The 7,280-nt window shown below is 40.9% G+C and overlaps 1 protein-coding gene across 1 annotated transcript in view; it reads left to right on the forward strand.

Annotated features, from left to right (window-relative positions):
- Positions 1 to 1,248: 1,248 nt before the first annotated feature.
- The window catches only part of vipr1b (vasoactive intestinal peptide receptor 1b), a 49,675-nt gene continuing 43,643 nt past the window's right edge, over positions 1,249 to 7,280 (forward strand). The window contains exon 1 of the mRNA XM_030769609.1: positions 1,249 to 1,295. The gene's annotated coding sequence lies outside the window, so the exon portion shown is untranslated. The remainder of the gene's footprint in view (positions 1,296 to 7,280) is intronic.

Consider the following 7,280-nt stretch of genomic DNA (forward strand, 5'->3'; position numbering starts at 1 on the left):
ATTTTTGAGGAAAACAGAGTCACAACAGAACATATTATACAGTGTTTTAAGAGATTATAGCATAGCGCTCGCATAGAGCCACACGTGCTGTTTATCTGACAAACTCAGATTATCATTATAAACTAATTTATTGCGTGAGGTCTCTTCGATCACTTTGACCATTTTGTTGTGGTGTATGACAAATTGAAATTCATGAAATATACTGGACGGTTCATGCATACATAATTCAGACCTATGTGGGTGGCTGGTCGGGTGCCTTGATTGCTGATTTGAGTTTGTTTATATTCTATAGGTTGAGAGAAACAGGAACAAAAGTCAGAAAAAAATCTATTAATGAGCCACGATTCCGTTCATGACTCCATAAACGGTGCCGATTCTGTCGAGCAATTTGTACACCATAAGCACGATGTTGGAACTTGCACGGTAAAATGCCTCATGATTACTGGTCTGCTGTTGGCAATTCTGTGAGGGAAATGTAAGACGAGAATAATCCAAATAAGGACTATTCTGTCTAATCACTTTGATTAACTGAGTCGAGATTACAAACTCTTTGAATTATAATTATGACTGAGGAGAGGTCGCAGGTGTGTTTACCATTACAGCCTATGCTGCCTGTGTGCAGAAATGAAACCTTGAGATATGAAAGCTGTTCGTCCCAAGCGTTTTTTTCTCTCTCTTTCTCGTCATTTCCCTCTGCCCACCTTTAAATTTGACGACAACCAAACAATCCGCATATGCCTTTTACCTCGCAACTCTTCTTAACGAATGAAAACTCGCGGGGAGAAGAGAGAGCTTGAAATAACAGTGCCTACAGGCGCCTGTATTTTGCGTATCGTACTCTGTAGTGAGCGCTCTGAACTACTAGACCGCTTCCAGAGGCACCTCTGAGAGCGCACTGTCACATGTAATGGTGATATCTTATTGGTCACTGAAGTGTCTAACCAGGCTAGGCTATTTAGGTGTCTCACTGGAGACACTAGCTTGCAAAGCGAACGAATGCAGTGTCGACGGACAGGATGCGTTCCATGCTGAACTTCTCATGTTCTAGCTTCTCTTTTGCGAATGCTTTGGTCATGAGTGACGACAAACGCTCTACGATGCAAACTTTTCTGAAGTAAATTCAGAGGAAAAGAACAAGAGTCACCGACACTGGACTGTCGATTTTTTGTTTTTGTTTTTCCTACAACGTCAACTAACATTTCACGAAGGTGTTCTCATAATACGCTCGGATAAGTGAAATGGATGCTTCAAAAATCGTAATATTTTTCGCAGCTTTGAACTCCGTGCTGTGCACCGTAAGTATTACTAGAATGAACATGTTATTTTCCTTTCTGAGACTTTATTTCCTACTGTTGTCTCTGGAGTATTCTTAAAACTATTCTAGTCATTCCATTGCTGATAGCCTATTCTAGTGGCCTTGTAAATTCCTAAACCCAAACGATCCAACAATTTGGTAGGCTAATCCATGCAGAGTTTTTCTAATTGTAAAAATAGAATTCCACTACATAGGCTGTTTGAGTTTTAAACAATCCGAGAATAAATCTGATGTTCATATTCTATACTGGGTCTAAACTTAAGCGTGTAGGTGCGCATTTGCATGCCAAGAGCAAAAAATGGTGTCATTAACTTGTTCCACACAGGTTTTTGGAATAGTTTGTGTGGGTTTGCACACAATTTTGGCTCTTCATCAAAACGACAGAGAAGCTTGTTTTGCGGCAGGGTGTAATGCACTTTTACGCACTGTGAAACAGTATTGCATTATTACTTATATTGGTGACATAAGCTGTTCCATATGCCTTATATACAATATTACATACAGTTCTCATTACAGCGCGTCATTACTGTAGGTGGTAGTGGACCGGTGTCGCTCTCATGCCTGATGCTAAGTGAGTCATCGTCGCATGGTCTCCGGTGTTCGATTTTCGGTTTCAGATGGGGCCACTAGAGTTCGGAGAATAATGGTCCTATTAGTGCTTCCAGTGTGAACAATACTGTGTTTAAATACGAAACACAGGGACACTGTCCTGTACTGACCTCCTGTATTTACCTTTGAAGCCCTCTCAGTCCGTTAATATCAATGAGGTGACCACCTGTTAGCTTGTTTACGACGAAATTGTTCTTTTATTTTGTACATGGGATTGTGGAAAACATAGGTATAGGTCGTAAAAATAAAAGTCATGCTATAAGAAATTAACTCGATCATGTCTAGCCGTTTTCTTCTAAGTTCTATTTTAGACTGATAGAAAGGATGTAAACTCCACTGAAAGTTAGGATCCAAACAGCTAAATTTATTGTTTAAAAGTCTGGTTAGAGGAGAGAATGGCTTAATCAATTGAACAAGCTAACTGGCTCAAAGATATTCGTGATTAAGATCAAAATCTGGAATACCAGTCAGCAGAGAACCAGGGACCCACCAGGGACTAATAATTATAATAAAGAAAACCCACTCAAAATCCAAGGTTTACTCTGCACACTGGTTGCATTGTGATCAAGCAGGCACCATGGCTTGCATTATGGAACAAAAAAAAAAAAAAGTTTCTCACTGAATAGATCTCAGTGCTGACGAGATGTAAGTAAGGTCTCTGTAGGTTGGCTCATTGATGTCTTCCTCATGCGTACGCCTGTATGCCACCCATTTACAAAGCAGGTTTTAATCAGTGCGAAACAAAAGCACCGTTTTTTTTTTTTTCCTGTCCTCTCCTGGAAGAGGCTGAAAGTGCCCGTGTCTCCTCTGTTTTGGGAGCTGACAAGGCTGTGAAAGGCAGAGCACTGAAAGCCTCTTCCCCAAACCTTTGATCTTCTTTCGTAGGCCGTGGCCTTTGAGTGTAAGAGCTGGGCAGGATGGAAAGATGCTCGTTTTTGAATTATCGTCATTCATTGGCGTGTGGGTTTGGCTGTCAGTCAAGTCATTAAAGAGCATAGCGAAGCAGGCAGAGAGAGCGAGAGAGAGAGAGAGAGAGAGAGAGAGAGAGAGAGATGCTGACTTCAACGTACGGCCCCTTCGCAGAAAGACGTGCGTCTTTTTGCAGCGTGTCATCCAGATTAAACGATGAATTATTGTCATGATGCTCCTCTTTAAAAAAAAAACAAAAAAAAAAACATGCACAGGTTGCTTTTTTTTTTTTTGGAAGTTTTAAATCACTGACATTGCAACGTCTGCCTGCTTGCTGCATTTTGAATTGATAGCTTATACTTAAAAATTCAGAAAGTTGTAGCTTCTCTGATATGCACCCTGCGGGTGCATGAATTGCAGTTTAACTTTTTTTTTTTTTTTTTTTACCTGGACTCCCTGACATATAATTGGCATCCTCACCCAACAAGTATAGTTTTTATTTTTACCTTCAAGGATTTTTTTTTATTCTTTTCTCTCCCCCCCCCTCCCCTCCATCACTGACATTTAGAGTGGCAGGAACATTGTGACAGGTCTCATTTGCAAAATGATGAGCTCTCAAAACTCAGAATGTCAACAGTCGCCCCTGTTGTTTTCCTTGGTGTACATGCTCCTGGCATCTGGAGTAATCAACAGTATACTGGTGTTCTACACGACTCTACACATCTCTCGGGCTGAAGAATACATGCACTGTAGTTCACAGGAGTGTAAACCTGAGAAGAACCTTTTAAGCATGATTTTCAGTTGATTCATCAGGATTTACAACTGAGCTTAATGTAATTTTCATGAACGTCTATTCTCTTCTGAGATTAACACAATAGTACAGCCTGTTAGTTATGTGCACTAAAGACAAAAATCCAGCTAAAAGGTGAAAGTTCTGGCCAAGAATTCAGTTGAGGATCACAGCCTTAGTTCTAGTCCTATATTTGACCCAACTGCTGCTGACAGAACCGGTGTATATTAGGCAGTAATTAGTCATTAACAAAGTCTGTCAAAGCCATTAACAGATCTGCACCCAGTCAGAACCTGATTGTTCTCTGTTGCTTTTAGCCTGCCTACTGTTAATGTAGGTGCATCAAAAACAAAACATCAGCTAGGAAGATGTTATTAAAGCAAACAGCTGTAGCTCTGTACAATTTACCTTCCAGTCTTTGTTGACAAATAACGCCCAGTATTCATTTGCATTCAACCCGCCATCCTGCGGGAAGTGTTTAAGACAGCCCGGTCGAGGGCTTCAAATTTGTGAGTTCACATGGAAAAAAAAGAATGACACAGTTGCATCGAAAAAATCCTTAAGTTGTCAAAATTCCCATAAGAATTGCGTTCCTATAAAAGTATGTAATCCCATTTGGCGTAACCCTCTCGGGGGCCTCAGTAAGCACATGTAGGTCTTAGCTGAATAAATTAGCTGGTTCATCTCTTGACCAGTCTAAAAAAACCCCAAAAAAACCCACTACCCTGCCCCAGAATCCTTCCTCTGCTTACTTCACCTTTTCTGTGTGACAAATACAACCCCAGAATGTGAGTGTTTGGGTTAGTGAAGTCTTCTTCTTCCCTTCAGAGGCCTGGGGGAGGGGGGTGAAAAATGCATTTGGTATTTGCATTAGAAATGGAGTGGGACATCTGAATTATTCTCTGATAAATGACAAGTTACTGTTAACTGCGTGGTGACATTTGAAATGAACAACACACAATGCGAACCCACGCGCTCCTTAAGCCTAAAGGTACACCGTCACACGCTGACAACGTGAGACTCCACGGCAGTTCATAAGAGCTTGTCTTTAAACACAACTTTCGTATGGTGAGATGAATAGAAGAGGTTATGGAATGAATAGTTATGGATGGTCCTACTTTGATACCGCACGTAAGATGAACAGCCGAATCGTGGCGTTCGACCGGTCAGGAAGGTGAGCGAAGGTTTGGACATGTTTTAACAGGGGGCCTGTGAGTTGCTAAATTATCCATTCCATTTGACAAAACTTTCAAACCGTCGAGTTTCCCCAGTTCACTCCCGGACGTTTCCGCGCCGTTGGCCCTCCAGAGAGGGAACTTTTCGTGTTTCCTTAGTCAAAGACGTGTCTTAATTTGCTCTCGGGAGATTCTCTCCCCTCGCCCTCCACTTCTGTCTTGAAGGGTTTCTGAAAGTATTTTAGAAGGCCCTCTGAATGAAAAAGAACAGAGCCCAGCTATTTTCCAGGCGTCATGACAACGGTCTTCACATGTGCTGTCCATGTCGCCCATGGCTTTTTTTTTTTTTTTTTCTGATATTATACCTCACCATAGTGAAATAAATGCTGGCAGAGAATGCGCTATTCACTGTAATTCTCTGAATAGAAGGCACTGCTGAGCGCTCCTGACCGCTTAGGCTCTGCCGAACCGAGATGGCCGAGGTGTTTCGATCGCGTCGTAATAAGATAAAAAAGAGAGAGAGGGAGAGGGAGAGAGAGAGAGACAGAGAGAGAGAAACAGAGAAACAGAGACAGAGAGAGAGAGAGAGGCTGAAATGGAATAAAAAAAGATGGAGAAAAGGTGTGTTGGTTGTTGTGGCGATTCATTGCATGTAATGTCTCGGTGATGGATGAGAATGGAAAGGAAGAATGATTGGTCATCCATTTGGATGAGGCAGATTCCATCCCCTAACTACATTATTAGAGAGGATGTGAAGTGGTTTTTTGGGATGGTGCTTTAGTTTAGTTAGCATGCATGGCAAAAAATTGCACGCTCTCAGACCATAACAGCACCAAGAAAGAGGTTGTAAATGGAACTCTAAGAGTAGTTGCACTTTTTTCCTTCTTCAGCAGCAATTTTGTGATAGTTTCAAACGATGAGCTATTTATAGGGTAATGGGCAAGTTTTTGTTTTTTTTTCCCCCTAAGAGGAGTTTTGCTGCCTGTGGGGTGAGAGGTTTTTTGTCCAATGCCTTTTTCCAGCGTGGACCAAAAAAGTGTTTCATGGACTCACTGGTTGAGCTGAGACTCCATGACTCTTTGTTAACTCTTCTTTTCAGCACTGACCAGTCCTTCTTTTTGTTGACATATTTTGCTGGTTATTAGGGGCTTTAGCGTGAAAGACATGTAAACAGCCGCACGGCGCTTTTCATAGGCACCTAGTTCTGGATTCTGCCACGCACAAGAGTTTTGTCATAACAAACCGTGATGTGTTTCTGTTATGGATTGAGTCGGTGGAGACTGCTTTGCATTCTGGAGTGGCAGAGAGTCCCAAAAAAGTGCCCGAATGGGCCGACCAGCGGAGAGCGGACGAGCCCGGGGGGAGCGGAGGAATGTGGCGAGAAGCCCTTTTTTTTTTTTTTTTAAACGCCCTTTTAGCTTTGGTTTGAGCTCGTTACCGAGTTGTGAAATGTGCTTTGGATACCTCAGATACACGGCATTTCCTCCTGTGTTTTTTTTTTTTTTTTTTTTTTTTAAATTTTAAACCTCTGAAATGCTTTCCTGTGACTAAGAGACATGTTTCCTGTTTGTTGAACTGAAGACCCCTCTTCATTTAATTTAGAAACATGACAGCGGAGAACGTATTTTAAAACTTCATTAGACTAAATAAGATTTGCTGAAAGCAATTTTTGGGGTGAATTATATGAGCGAAAAATAAATAAAAGGAAGATCATTCATGGATTGAATTGCTGTCTTGAGGTTGTTTAGTCTTGCTGAAAATGATGCAAGAAATGATGTTATGGAGGAGCTGATGGTAAACAAGGCCAACGTGAACTTTAAGCGTTTGCCATATGACATCATTAAATATACTAAGCCCCGCCCCCAGAGCTCCTCATCACTGAGTACTTCATTACTCTTAAAAGACCTTCGCAAGCATGAACATGAGAATAGAGACTGCAGAATATGAAATGCCACTGATCTTCTCTATAATGACATGCATAATTGGGTACCAAAACAAAGAAACAAACAAATCCAAAATAAATAAATGAACAAATAAAATTAAAAATCAAAACGAAGAACCTGAGGTGCCAAAGTAGTAACTTTTTGGTGGGTGGCTGACATCAGAGCCGAAGAGTTCTACTGTAGCTTTAGCGTAACCTTATTATTTCAAAGATTGTTGGCACGGATACGTTTGGTCAGTCAAAACAGTAAAAAAAAATGAATGATTTAAATCCACCAAGTACTGGATATAATGTATAAGAATCAAAAGTACCAGTTCATCGTTCAACAAACCATATTGCCAGTACCATTTAGAAGTACAAGGGCAAGTGGCTAAACTTTTTTTTATGTTGTTACCTAATTATTGTTCTCACAAAAAAGAAATTGAAGGGAGTCATTCAAAAACTGATTTTCATTTCACTCACTCAAGCAAAAAATGTTTTTTCTCCTCCCAAAATACAGTGCTGTCTCCAATAACTTACTGTAAATAAATTGACCCCCCC

The sequence above is a fragment of the Chanos chanos genome, chromosome 3 (assembly GCF_902362185.1).
Source record: "Chanos chanos chromosome 3, fChaCha1.1, whole genome shotgun sequence".
Lineage (NCBI taxonomy): Eukaryota > Metazoa > Chordata > Actinopteri > Gonorynchiformes > Chanidae > Chanos > Chanos chanos.